Raw genomic sequence first — 14,993 nt, 5'->3', positions numbered from 1 at the left:
ATTATTATCTTTGTCTACGAAACTGCGTAAGTACGTTTTCAAAGTTAAATGTGATCGTTCCAAATAACCATTTGATTGGGGATGCCACGGAGTTGTTTTAGTTTTCTCAATTTTCAATAATTTACAAACGTCTTTAAACAAATTTGATAAGAAAAATAAATAAATAAATAAATAAATAAGTAAATAAATAAATAAATCAGAAAAACGGCTACAAAGGTCTATTATACTATCACGTTCCTCGTTGTTAAGGTGTTCCGTTTTAATAGTTTCCTTAATTTTTCTAATTTTATTATCCGCGTATTTTTCTTCGTTAGCAATAAAAACACAATCATTAAAAGGTTCCCACTTTAGATTACTCGTGGTTAATTGATCGATAATGAATGGTTGCTCCGATATATTTACTATATTACTTATAATTTTATCGCCTTTTACCGGACTGATACTATTAGCTATAATTACGTCCTCGTTAATCTCGTATTTTTTTATCGCAATAAATTCGTGTTTAATTTGTTCGTCCGCTCTAATTTGTAAAACGCAGTTACTTCGTCGCGGTGGAATAATTAACACGTTATTATCGATTTCTTTTTTTTTGGTATTATTAATATTTCCTTATCCAATCTAATACGACTTTGTTTAATTTCAAAAATGTTATGCCTATTATACCTGCTTCAGGTATTGGAAAATCATCGTATACAATATCGAATTTAACTGTAAAATGTTGTTTGTTAATGTAAATTGGAATTACCACAGATCCTACTGTTTCTACTGGACTTGCATTAATGCCCTTAATCTTTTTTTTATCTTTTTCATTCACGATTATGTGTCCTTTTAAACTCGAAATTTTTATAATGTTCATTTCCGAACCACTATCAATTAAAATTTAATTTCGTTTTTAACAAATTTATCCGAAAAACACGTAATATGTTCTTGTGTTATTGGTGTTTAAATACGAACGTTACTTCCCGATTGTATTTCACTGATAGACCATATCGTGATTTTCCTGAATATTTCTTTCTACGTTTCATCTTGTTCGTTACGTTTTAATTTACGACACTCACTTATATCGTGATTCTTTTTTCTACAATATTTACAGAATTTACTAGAATATTCGCGTTTAAATTCGGTCTTTGGACTTTGTCCATTATTCGGATTTTTGAAAGTAGCTAGCTTATGCTCGCTTGTTCTACATTCATTAGCATAATGACCAAATTTCTCACAACGATGGCATTTAATCGAGCTTTTATCTCTAGTGTTTTTTTTATCACCTTATTTTTATAATTCGGTGTTTGTTATACCCGTTTATGCTATTATAAATTCTGTTGTTGTTTCCTCTTCCATTGCAATTAAAACGGCTTCTTCGAAACCTTGTATGTTACTCGCTTTTAATAATAACCGATAGTTTGTGGGATACCCGCTATGAATACGCTTAGTGCGTGTGCTCGCACTGTTTGCGCTATTATTTCTGATTCTACTGCGTCCCTACCTACCGTTAACGCGTTCATTAATGCATGGGCTGTTTCTTCTTCATTCTAATAGAAAAATCTTTAAACTGATTTTTGCGTTCTGACGCATTTGACTTAACTGTACTTGTAAATAAGACACTGAATGTGTCGATCCAAAAACGGTTTTAAATAATTTTTTTAATTCATCCCAGGTAGTATTTTTTTATACCTCACGTCCGATAATGCTTTACCCGTTATTGTGCCAGTATCGCTTCTAATATATTAGGTTTAATAGTATCGGAAATATTATTAAAAATGAACTCGCATTTAGCCAGAAAGAAACTAAATCGGACTCTGTTCTCCCGAAAAAGCAGGAACCAATCGGTTGCCCCTTGTAAATTTAATTTTTCTGGGTTAACCATTTTTATTTTAAATGTTTCCGGATTATATGATACTACTTGCCAATTTGTGGGATCTCTGTCAGACATACAATATACAATATATTATTCAAATGACTTACAGAGCTTGCATCTTTATCCGTGGGTCGTTTGAAAAGTTGACTTCCGTCCTTCTGGAATTTGATTTCTGTCCTCCCGGGACTAGACCGTTTGAATTCTCTCTGTTCTCCTTCCTGTCGTGAACGTGGTTTCGTCGGTGGGTCTCAAAGTACTTATTTTTTGATTTGACTCAAAAAAATTTCGTTTGATGAAGTATGACCCCACACCTGACACCAAATTTTATGTAGTAACCAGTGATGTTACTGCACGCTTCTTACGACGAATGCACGTTCCGTCGTAGGTGGAGAGTTGAGTATATATAAGTTTAACAATAAATTAATAAGACATTGATACGTTTATTAACTTGTTAAAACAATAATGAAAAGGCTTTCGTTAGCGTAAGCACAAGTACTTAGCTACCGGAGAGCAAGTGACAACACTGACTTGGTCTAACTGACTCTTAACTAACTCCAATTAAATCTATGATGAGGACTCATATTTATATGGAACATGCCGTGATGGAGAATCGGATGATCTACGTCTATGAAGTGGCGTGATGTGTCTAATCCAATTAGGAAACGGCATTAGTGGTCCGACTCGGTGGCGTGATATAGTCATAGGCCACTGGACTTCGAACTACGTTTTTATACTAAAAACGTCGGTTTACTACAACATGCATTAATATTTTTACGTATTTATATGTAATGCATGTATATAAAAAAAAAATTGATGATAATATTAATTATTTGTTAATGTTACGTTAATGTTTCATAATAAATTAATAACTTACAGTAATATTAGTGTAGTTCTTATGCTTAACGTATACATGTTGTTTGTTGTTGTTGATGTTGACTGATATGGCTGATTATCAGTGATAGCTTGTCGCAATGTAAACACCGTAGCTGCAGCTGCTCTCGTGACGTTCCTGGACGCTCGGCGCTCCCACTCCGTTGGTTTGACCCCCTCTGATACTGTCACGGCCAAGGATAACGACGGCGGCGTTGACGACGACAGCGACTCGTGACGGATGAATGTGCGTCAAAATCGAAACGATTTTAATATCGATGTTATGTATCGATATTATCAGATATCGAGTTTTATATCGATATTGACGATTGCACGTCGCACTCTGGCACTCAGGAATTTTGTTGACGTCGCGTAATACACTGTACACGATATATTACGCTACGTATAAAGACACCATAATATGAATGATGTATAGACAATAGACGTATATAATTATACGTATATTGTATAGATACGTATTTGTTACGTATATTATATAGATACGTGTTTGTTACGTATATAATATTAAAATTTGTCAAAAATTGACGACTGTGTCACCTGAGTAAAAGACAGACTTCGTTGTGATAGAATACTCCGAAAGGGTACCGCTGCCACCAGTTGTTATATACTCTTTCAGTTAAGTCCGAAAGATATATTTGTTGTAAAAGAGTTCGTTCACTTACGGGTTGTAATTCAAACACTTTACAAAATCTGTTTAAACTTAAAGAAAATATTTTATTAATTATTTTAATATAAGAATATTTCAGACAACACAGTATTGTATGAATCGGTTACTACTTCACGACTGACTCTGCTTATTCCACGTTTTTGTCTTTGCGACGCAGTCGCTTACAAAAATGCTTACATAATGCTTACACTACTATATTATTGTTTAATATGCTTACTAATCTAAAGTATGTGCAAGGGTTCTTAACAATAGTAAATTGACACTCGGGCTGTATTTCTGCTGGGAGATGTGGTAAAGCCAATACCTTAAAAATAATACAAATAATAAAGTCTAAAATGAGTACCTATCTAGATAACTTATTAAATTACCATTCTCAATACTCGATGAGCCTCTGGACTATTCTGAAATAAATGAAAACACTATTTAAAGTTCTCGGCAGTATCGAATAACAGCCTGTATATAAAAAAAATACATACATAAAATATATTTAAATATAAATACAATAATACATTTATTATAAATTCAGAAGGCATAAGAACTGACAATTTGGAATTTATTAGCGTATTTCTTACTTGACAGTAGTGAAACCAGCATCCTTGCAGATTGCTTTCGTTAAAAACGTTTCTCACAGCATTCATTAAGGCTCTTTCGTAATCTGTAATTATAGTCAGTTGAGCATAATTCAAGGTAAAACTCTATAAACAATTTGGAAGAACGATTCATATTGTTCTTGTGTCATTTTTGATGTCAGAGCATACACCATTGGAAAAGTCTAAACAAAAATTTAAAATAATTAACTTAAACTATGTATTAAAAGAACAAAACAACTTAGTATTAAAATACTTAGTATTAACTTACAACATTTTTAAAAACAGGAAAGGTAAGTAGGCAACCATTATTAAACTGAGGATTACGTTTTGGTACCGTTTTAAAGGTTCCATCAATTCCTGCAATTTTAACAGATTGAAGCTCATTTTTATACTTTCAATGGCATCAAAATTAAAAAATACTATCCCAACAGTTTCTCCCTCAGCTTCAAATAGTTGTTGATAAAACCTAAACACATATAATTGATTTAATAAAATTTTAAAATATTTTCTTTAAAAGATATAATTAGTCCTATCCTACTACTTGAAGGTGGATGTTGCAGGGTTGATGCATATGCCGTATTATTTAAAATAATTGCCAACTCTTCATAGTGTCTGGATTTGGTGGACGACGACTTTGACGCATTATTTTAACACTTACTTGAGATTGGAGAAATGTATAATTTCTTGCACCATTGGGTTTCTATAACATTTAAAAATATGACTATATTTTCTATAAAAAAAGTTACATATACCAACGAAATCTAACTTACGCAATTATTTCATTGTTATAAATATTTCGTATCGAGTTTGATATTCTTCCAGAACTATATTCCTGCCATTCCGATACTTCTCCTTAAATGGACCATTGGAATATCAACTACTGGTGGATTATGGTTATGGTTTAGATTAGTCCTTATCCAATTCTCATTCATGTCCGCACATATAATTGCTGTAGTTGGACAAAATTCAGCTCTATTTTTTGGTTTTCACATACCAAGTACTAAATATTTAAAAATATAACAGATAATAAAATCTTTATTTCTGACATATTGCTGCACTTACATTTTATTGTTCCTGCTATTATTTTTGTAATATCTATAGCCTAAATTATCTACATAAACTAAAGATTTAAGTTGAACACCGGCAATGTTGAATAAGTCGATATAGCTTCCTGTTGTAAAATATTTACGTTTCATCGTGATCTGAAAATTAATAATGATAGTTGATATATTATATTTCATAATAGGCACAACTATAATTGTGTAAAACAAAAAAAAGTTTTCAAATATATTAATTGCCGGATTAAATTAAAATACCGAAAAATGAACTTAAAAAGGAAAAAATAAAAAAAAGGTAAAATAAATCATAAATCATAATTCGATTTGTTGTTACAATAATTAAAATTATGTACTTACAAAGCTACATTTCACAATCACAAAAAAAATATTCTTATTTAAAAATATTTATAACTTACCATCAATTTCGACTTCCGGGTCATTAGCTGCGTAATTGTGGTCCATAATGAGAAATTAAAGCTAGGTATGCTAAGTCGTATGCGCTTCACCGTAGATCGCAGTCTAACTGCAATTACGACACGCTTGTTGTATACGTTCTTCTACCCAATTTATATCTTTACTATCGTGACTTAATGCTAATAAAGATTAGCACTCTCTTTTACTGATAGATATAATTTTTGATTGTTTATTTTGATCTGATTATTAATTTATATAACGAAATAAATAACGAGATGATGACGAACGGTTTTATATAAATATTTTATAGCTTTATTTTATATAATACATTTTAATTTATAATTTTATTGTTTGCAACATTTGATTATACTTTGTAACTTTGTAAGAGTGGGCTAATGTATAACCAATGGTATAACTTGACCAGAGCCTTCTTAAGTTTTGCAGAGGCCCATGGGCACCCGGAGCTTAAGGGCCCCTTTAACATAACCTTAAGGTTCCCCTAAAGGAACTATATCAGTGTCAAATAAAGCGTAGGTATCTTATGTAAAATACTAAATATTCAAAAAACATTGAATTTTAATGTTTTAAAAATTGTTTAATGCAAATTACATAAATAAAAATGTTTTCAAATTACATTTTAGTGGGAGTAATGAGTAAATCATTGAAAATGTGTTTTTTGTGTCTACTGAAAAACTAATTCAGAAAAGTCATTCTTTGGGCAGCTCAGAAGTGCTTCTAACCCACTTTTGAAGTTTATGTCTTGACTGGCTATTTTTAATTTCAACATAGCATTATCATTTTCCACTGGTGGTAAATAAAACTCAACCAAATTCTCAAATAATATTTTTCTACATCAGTAAATGTTGAACTAAATAAACATTCAAACCCTATTTCCAACTGGCGAAATGTGTCAACCAAGCATAGCAATTTATGATAACATTTTTTCCCCCGATTTGGTACGTAAAAAATAGTATTTCATATGGTTACAAGTTACAACTTATAATTGCACAAAAATATATATATTATATAGGTAAATTTGACTTTATACGTATTTATGGAGCCAAGGAGGATCTGGACCCCATGGACCCCCCCTCCGTAAATACGCCACTGGACGGAACTATAGTCTTGACTCATTGGTTAAATAGTTATTTAATTTTACGTGTGTTATTTTTGAAAATTATTGACTTCTTTTATTGACTACCTATTTGGTTTACGTGTATATCATTATTTTTTAATTTTTATACATCGCATAATATTAGTATTATATTAATACTTATAATTTTATAATTTTATTCTTCAATCTACAAATCGTAATCAGTGCCGTCACTGACCCAGTCACCTAGATAATATTATTATCTTCAAAATTATCTAAATAGTCAGAAAATAACTTGTTTACAAATTACAATATAAAAATAATCTAGATTTAATTTTAAATTGTATTATAATATGTGCAGTGTGTATGGTTATATAACACTAAATTCTTTGATTTCAATTTTCTGAAAAAAGACAGTTGGTATTATTGAAAATTTTAAATTCCCCCAAGTAGTTTCTTATCAATGTGTAGGAGAACTGTATTGCCCCGTTTATAAAACGCGCGCGGCTAGATAACCGGTTTCGATCTTGTGAGGTAGCGCTGCATATGCGCGAAGTGTGGGGGAATGAGTACAGTTTTAGGACAGTGCCGCTGTAGTTTCGATAGCAGCACACGACGGCCGTAAAATCATAATTTTTTTACAACAAACATGGTTTTTTGATTCCAATAGTACTCAAGTCATTAGTCATAGAAACATGATTTTGGTACCAAATTTAAACGTGAGAAGTTGTACTAAAAATTCTTGGAACAGAATTTTGATATCTCAATTTGTGCTGATTTTATATAATTTTTTAAAAATTTAAAAATTTTAACAAATTTCAATATAAATAAAATCGGTTTGAAAACAAATTTTCAAAAATTTGTTCCAACAGTTTTTAGTACAACTTCTCACGTTTAATTTGGTACAAAATCATGTTTCTACGACTAATGAGACTTGAGTACTATTGGAATCAAAAATCCATAATTAAACATTAATTTAAAAACAACAAATTGAATCCTCATTTTAATTGAACAACATGTTATTGTAACTTTTTATTTCATATAAATATATAATTAATAATAACAATATAAACTTAACATATTAAAATACAAAAAGTCCTTTCTACCGAAACAAAAACATAATATTTATTGTTAATTATAATAAAATAAACATGTACCTACATGGCTACATATATCAGAAATTATTATTAAATATTAAATTTATTTAAAACTAAATTCATCATTATGATTTTTGTTGTACAAATTATTAGTGTTCATTAAGTCGATCATTTTTTGGGGACAATTGTTATTTTTAATTTTCATCTCTTGAGATGCAAACAAGCATCCTGAATTGTGTCTGTATTTAATTTATTTCTAGTTTTTACTTTTATTAAATTCACCTTACTAAAAACGCGCTTACAATCGGCATTAGAATGAGGAAGTACAAATACATCAGGAGCAAAATTTGAAAGGTTTATGAATGGAAATTCTTTATTGCCTAGTTGTAGTTTTGATAAGTTATACCAAAAAATATCTGATTGATCTAAATAATATTAAAATGGGGCAACCGTCTCCATTCATCGTCAGTACATTGCATTAAATCGTCATTTAATTTAATCAACCTAGGCAATAAATTTAAAAGAAAAAATATTGAACTATTTTCTTTTCTGATTTCAATGGACAATGCAATTTTAGGGCCCATCAACTTAATAGCTGGCATCAGTGGATTATTAAAATTGTATTTTTTTTTTTAGTTGCATGCAAGCAATTTCAAGAAGTGGTTGTGCTCTTGAATAGAAATCATCTAACATTGTTTTATTATTAGCAATTTTAGACTTTTGAACTTCTTTCATTATTTTAATGCCAAGGTAAATCTGAGTAAATGGTAAGTAATGTTGAGAATTTTCTGGATTTATTTTATTAATAATGGTTTTATTGACATAATTTGGATCCATAAAACATATTAAAAATTCTTGGAAAGTGCCAACTATTTTATCATGTAACTGTGTGATAACTATACTTGAACTTTGAAAAATAGAATTGAGTGATGTAAATTTTGGTAACACAAAATCTAAAAACATATGAATTAATTTAATTAAGGCATCATTCAATGAATTATAAACATTTTCTATAGTTATAAGCCTTTACTTAAGTTTATCCCTAAAATATAATATTAATGGGTCCCATTGTTCTAGTAGCCTAGAAACTACCATGTGCAATGAGAGCCATCTAGTCTGACTAGGGTATAACGACTGATGAATTGGTGTTGAACAAAATTCCTGAAACTCCACAAATTGTGCACTACGTTTGGAACTCATAGAAAAGAAAGAGTATACCTGGCGTCCTAAATCTTCGCATCGTGTTGGAAGGATTTTACATGTCTCACTGGCGCAAAGGTGCCAGGAATGACAGATACATGTCCAAATACTTATATCGGGTTATCATTCTACTTGCAACGGAATTATTAGCTTAATAATTTATATATGTTTATATAGGTAGTTGTTTGTTACATATTAGTATTTTAGTAGTCGACAATATTATGATGATATTAAATTATGAAGCTGAGTGGCGTAATAACGCGAATATCATTACAAATATAAACAGTAATGCAATATTATCAATTACAGTAATATTATAAGTCATATTATTTTGATTCTCCCGTTTGCCCTCATGATCGAGTGTTCGCCGTTCGGCAGTGTTGCCAGGTCAAATTTGCAAATGTTTCTATTTTATTTTTTAAAAGTTTCGATTTCATTCGATTTTTACCCAGGTTTTTTTTTAAATTACTCAGACCTCGCTTCGCTCGGTCTTCGCTGATCTGTAATCATTTATTTATTTTAACAATATTCGTATGAAAAAATTTTCGTGTCGTAATCGGTAAACTCTTAACGTATCATCTCCTGTAGATAATTATTATACAATATTGAACACAATACATTATTCAGTGATAACACCATAATAAAACTTGATAAAATTAATAATGGTATAAAACCACGAAATAATAGTATAGTATTAGTATAATATGATCTAAGGTTATTAGATTTACAGTTTAAATCAACTAAACTTGTCCAGTGTCCTCAATGGTCCGAAAAAAACAAAATATTAAATATAATAGTAATTAGTAACAAAAAGTTTCAACAAATAATATAGTCTTTAATATTCTTTTTATCACAAGTACCTATAGTATGATACAAGATTATACAGCACATTTAATTGAAGAAGAAATACGTGTCTTCTTATCTATAGATAATAAAAGTTTCATTTTTTATCATACCTTTAGAATTATTAATTATCTTACTTCAAATAAAGTAAAGTATATAGAAGTATGAAATTTTATTTTAAATTTGTTAAAATAGAACTATAAATACACAATACACCCAACAATCAACACGTATTATAAAATAACAACAAAATGTATAAAATGTTTAATTTGTCAAGCTTTATTTTAAAAACAACAAGTTATACAATTAACTATCTGAAATTTAACATAAAAAAAAAATATTAGAAAACTTAACATTTTAAATAGGTATTTTTTTAAAAATAATCAACAAACTCAAAACATTTGTTATAGATTTAAACAAACATAAAATTATTATAAAATAAACAAAATATTTAAATACTTAGTTGTAGCTTTTTAACAAGTGTAAAACAACAAAATAAGTTCCAAGTTAAAACGAATAATAATATTATAAACAATTAAAAATTTCATAAACACTTCATCTAACTATGTTATTATCATAAAAAAAACATACTTAAATAATTATACAGGCAATTCATTTTGTTTTATACATAGAATTGTTATGTTTATTTAATAAATCTTTGGATATATTATAATCAAAACAATTTTTATTTTCATTTTTAATCAACTGTTTGGAATGAAGGATTCCACAAAGAGTTTCGGTTGACAAACGATTTCTAGTTTTAGTCTTGTTCAGATTTATTTGGCTAAATACTCTTTCTACACAGGCACTACTGTGAGGCAATATGAAACATAATGATACAAATTCTGACAACTGTGGATACAATAAATAGCCATCACCTCTAACAGTAGATAAATTATCCTTCCAAAACTCAATAACATTACAGTTATTAAAATCTCCAAAATCCTTTGCTTTAAACATTCTCCATTCTCTATCCAATTCATTTATATCACTAACAAATGTAATAAAGTTTTCAGCTGCAGGTCCAAGTGATTCAACATTAGCTATTTCTTTTGGATTGAGAAATGATAAATATTTTAAAGTTAAAACTTCATTACTATTAAAAGGAAATCTTAAATAAAACTGTCTAGCTAACTCAATATAAAAATTCAAGCAATTCATTTTAAATGTTATCAGATCATCCTGATTTAAAGTTTGCTTTCCAAGTGATATTGCTACTTTTGGACCCAAGTACAGTAAGTCATTTGATACATAGTTATCTGGATTTCTGTATTGTAAAGTGGAAATATCCATATTAGATAGCACTGATGGTTTAATATAACAATTTAAAATAAATCGGTAAGCATCAGCCATTCTGCAATAAAGGGTAAATATTTTAGGAGACTCAGATTGAAACTCAAGATTTAAATTAGTAATAGTTGGAAGAATAAACTGAAGGAATTCTAAATATAATTTTGTGATTGGATTATTCAACTGGTTGTAAATATCTTTGGTTAATGATTTAGTCAGTGCATCGGATTCAAAAGACTGCAATCGAAAATAAGCTTCTAAGGCACCATACTGCTCCAAAAGTCTATTGACCACCATAACTAAAGCCAGCCATCTTGTCTGGGATGGTTGTAGAAGCTTATGAGGTTTCAACTCATAAAATGTTTGGAACGATTGAAACTCTTTTTGGCGCTTGAAACTTTGATGCATGTAATTGAATACATCACGAGTAACTTTTTCAATGTTTTCTGGTAGTTTACAACAAGCATAATTTGCACACAATGCCAATGAATGGCAAATACATTTCATTGTAAACAAATGTGGTATATCTTTCAATAAATGGGTTTTTAATGAATTATTCCTACCCATCATTGCATTAGCACCGTCTGCAGCAAATCCGATACAATTCTTTGTGTATGGTATTTTATGGTTATCAAAAAATTGTTTTATTACACGATGAATATTTTTAGCTGTAGCATCTTCTAAAGGAATTAATGTTACAAATAAGTCCTTAATATCCCAGTCAATCATAATTCTAACAACCATGTCAAGCTGTTTAATAGTGCCTACATCGGTGGACTCATCAACTAGTAGTGAAAATCTATTATTTTTCATTAAATGTATGATTGTTTGAGCATCTGTTTCACCTATTACATTATTTATCATACTAGTGGCTTTAGTTCTATTGCATTGAATTTTTTTTTGACTGTCATTATTTAGGGGTAAAGATTTTATTAATTGAACAAGATGATCAGAAGAATTAATTGCTATATTGTGTTCGGCTATGAAGGATGCAATTCTAATTTCTGCAGTTTTCACATCTTTTTCAATAATTTCATTATTTTTTATACTTGCCATGTCATATACTGAGGGCACCCGAGCAGCTGTAATATTATTGTTGTGTTTTTTGGAATATGAGTGTTTTTTCAAAGCTGCTATCCCTCCTATATAGTCTGCCCTGCATGCTTTGCAATGGAAGTAGGTAGATCCTTTAGCACTTTTTTGAATCCATCCACTAAAATCTTTATCTTTTTCCCAAGAGGTTTGATATTTGTGAGCATAGTTGAATTTTTTTTTCTTATAACTTTGACCTGATCTTTTTTTTTCATCATCAGTATTATACTCATCAGTATCTGATACAGCTTTAAATCTAAATAAATATTAGCTATAATTAGGTAATGAAAAATAATTTAAATAATAAGTTTCTAACAAGTTAATATTGCACAAATTAACTATTGTAATTTTACATAAAAATAAGTTAAGTTGTGAAAATAGTTTTTAAACAATTGATCATTATTATTATCCATTCGTGTAATGAATGTTTTAAATTTTGTTAAATATCAATATTTTTGAATAACATAAACATAACATAAATAACATAACAGCCAGCATATTTATATTTATGATACCGTAAAAAAGGTGAAATAGTGACTTTAAAGAATCAATTTAAAAGAATGTGACTATTAGTAAAAAAAAGTAACTTTTAATGAGATTTACAACAAAACACATTTTTCTGTTATTTTTGTTTAAACAAAGTAGTTGTTAAGCATATAATTTAGTTCTGATAGAATGAAGTGTCCTACCTATTTACTTAAATGAGACATTAGGACATAATGGTTTATAATGTATTACCTAATATTTTCATTTGTCTTGTCTTCACTTGCCACCTTGTCATTTTTGTTTGCTGCTGTAGGCAATGTATCCAGAGAATCAATAGATTCATCAAAACTTTGATCAATTGTTGAAGTTGAACTGGTAACATTAACCTAAGAGTATTATAATACAAATATTAGAGTGTGTAACTTCCACCAATCATTTTCATGATGTTACTTTTTCTTTAGGACCTTTTTCGAAAAAAGTCGCTAATGTGCAATTTTACCGTAACATATTGTAAATAAATTTATATTTCATACTTACTTTTTTGTTTAAAGTATCAGTAGAACTAGAGGAAATACTAAAATATGATGAAATTTTATTTTTTTTTTCCATCACGAAAACAATAAGGTAAACAAAAAAAATATTATAGTACTATTATGAGAATAATTTAGCTATTAGCTAGTCCAATGCAAAAGCAGTAAAAGACTATAAACAGCGACTAGAGACTGGCTGTCTGAACTGGAGAGTGGAAACTGAAAATTGAAAAGTGAATATTCTATGGTGTAAAATGAATAAATGAATAATAATAATTTAGTATTTACAATTATAGCATTATATAAACATCTAAAAGTTAATAACTGATAATAAGTTAATTATAACATATCAACAACACAATAACAACAATAACAATAATAATAATGTCTATAAATAAAATGGTAATTATTCAGTATTCAAACATCGGGATACATTCGTTTCGATTTTGAGACAATTTAACTGTAGGACTTGTGAAACATTATTCATTATTTTTTTTAAAAAATGCTATATTTCCTACTGAAAAATTAATAAATTAAAATAATTTAAAATAAATTTATATGAATCAATATAAATCACCAGTTTTTTTTATATTGTACAAAGTTTTTCACCAGTCACCAGACTATTTTAAAAATCACCATATCTGGTGATAAATCACCAGACCTGGCAACACTGCCGTTCGGTCATACCGTCGGAGCCACTCGTGTGACGTTGTTCGTCGCGGCTGCTGCCGGCGTCGTCAGCTGCTATGCACAGGTTTGTTTCCCAAACAGTACAAAATCTCTCCGCGCGACGACACTGTAGCTCCTCCGCCATATTACTGCGACGACCGCTGCTCGAAGCCATAGCCCGTCATCACGGTGCGCCTGTGCGTTTTGTCCGACGTCGCTGACGTGCGTACGCCGCGTTCCGTCGGGTCTACTTTTTTGTTCGATATTGTCGGACAACACCTCGTGGTCGATTCGCCAGACGTTTTTGAAATACGCGATTGTTGTGCCCTACAAGCGAACTCCATAATTTCGTTACCGTCTATACGTGCAGGTGAACGTACTGTTTTCACGTGTTTGTCGTTCGAACGCGTCATAATATTTTATGCGCGTTGAAATTCGTACCGTTCTACAGCATATTATTGATAACTATGCCGGTACTAATATTATATAATATTATAATATGTTTATACGGACGCAGAGTGAACCGGTATTCCGGCGCTTTGGTTGAAACGTTTTAAAGACGACTTGTAGCGACGTTCAATCGCTCTTACACGTGTACCATAATAATATAGTTTGTACGCGAATGGCGCACAGGTCGCAAACAGTTGTCGGTACCGATATTTATTATATCATATCATATTATCGTCTTGCACTATGGCTTACGATATATAGTTATTGGCCATCCTAATTTTGGAGCTGAACGCATATTATGGCATTTGTATAATATTTTTACAAAGGCTTGTATACAGCGACAATACACATAGCCATGTCGTCGGCGACGTTACGCTAAATGACTTATCCCGACCACGTACCTATACATGAAAAAAAAAATACTGGACGGTCGACTTGGAAATGATTTCGAAGCCGACAAAATGGCCGAAATTTTTTTATCCGAGAGGTGAATATTAACGTAAATTTCACAACACTAATACAGATATAATTGTTATCAATTTATCATAAGTTTTGACTTTTTGAGTTAACGATTTTTATGACTTAAGTCTGAAATTCATGTTATTAACTTCAGACTTACTCAGCAGTTATGTAAATTAAGTAGGTACCTACCTACTTTATTAAGTATCAATTTATCATGTAAATATTACATTTATAAAAATCTGTTAAAATAAATCCATTGGTTAATTTCTGATACATTTTTAAAAACCAATTATTGGTATAAAGAGT

At 30.0% G+C, this 14,993-nt stretch overlaps 2 pseudogenes; both read right to left on the bottom strand.

The window, feature by feature from the left end:
* Nucleotides 1–3,557: 3,557 nt before the first annotated feature.
* On the bottom strand, nt 3,558–4,869 carry LOC126555492 (uncharacterized; annotated as a pseudogene).
* Nucleotides 4,870–7,768: 2,899 nt separating this feature from the next.
* Nucleotides 7,769–13,407, bottom strand: LOC114123930 (uncharacterized; annotated as a pseudogene).
* Nucleotides 13,408–14,993: the final 1,586 nt, after the last annotated feature.

The sequence above is a fragment of the Aphis gossypii genome, unplaced genomic scaffold (assembly GCF_020184175.1).
Source record: "Aphis gossypii isolate Hap1 unplaced genomic scaffold, ASM2018417v2 Contig00879, whole genome shotgun sequence".
Lineage (NCBI taxonomy): Eukaryota > Metazoa > Arthropoda > Insecta > Hemiptera > Aphididae > Aphis > Aphis gossypii.
The sequence above is the reverse complement of the archived record's forward strand: the minus strand, read 5'-3'. Positions and strand labels throughout refer to the sequence as shown.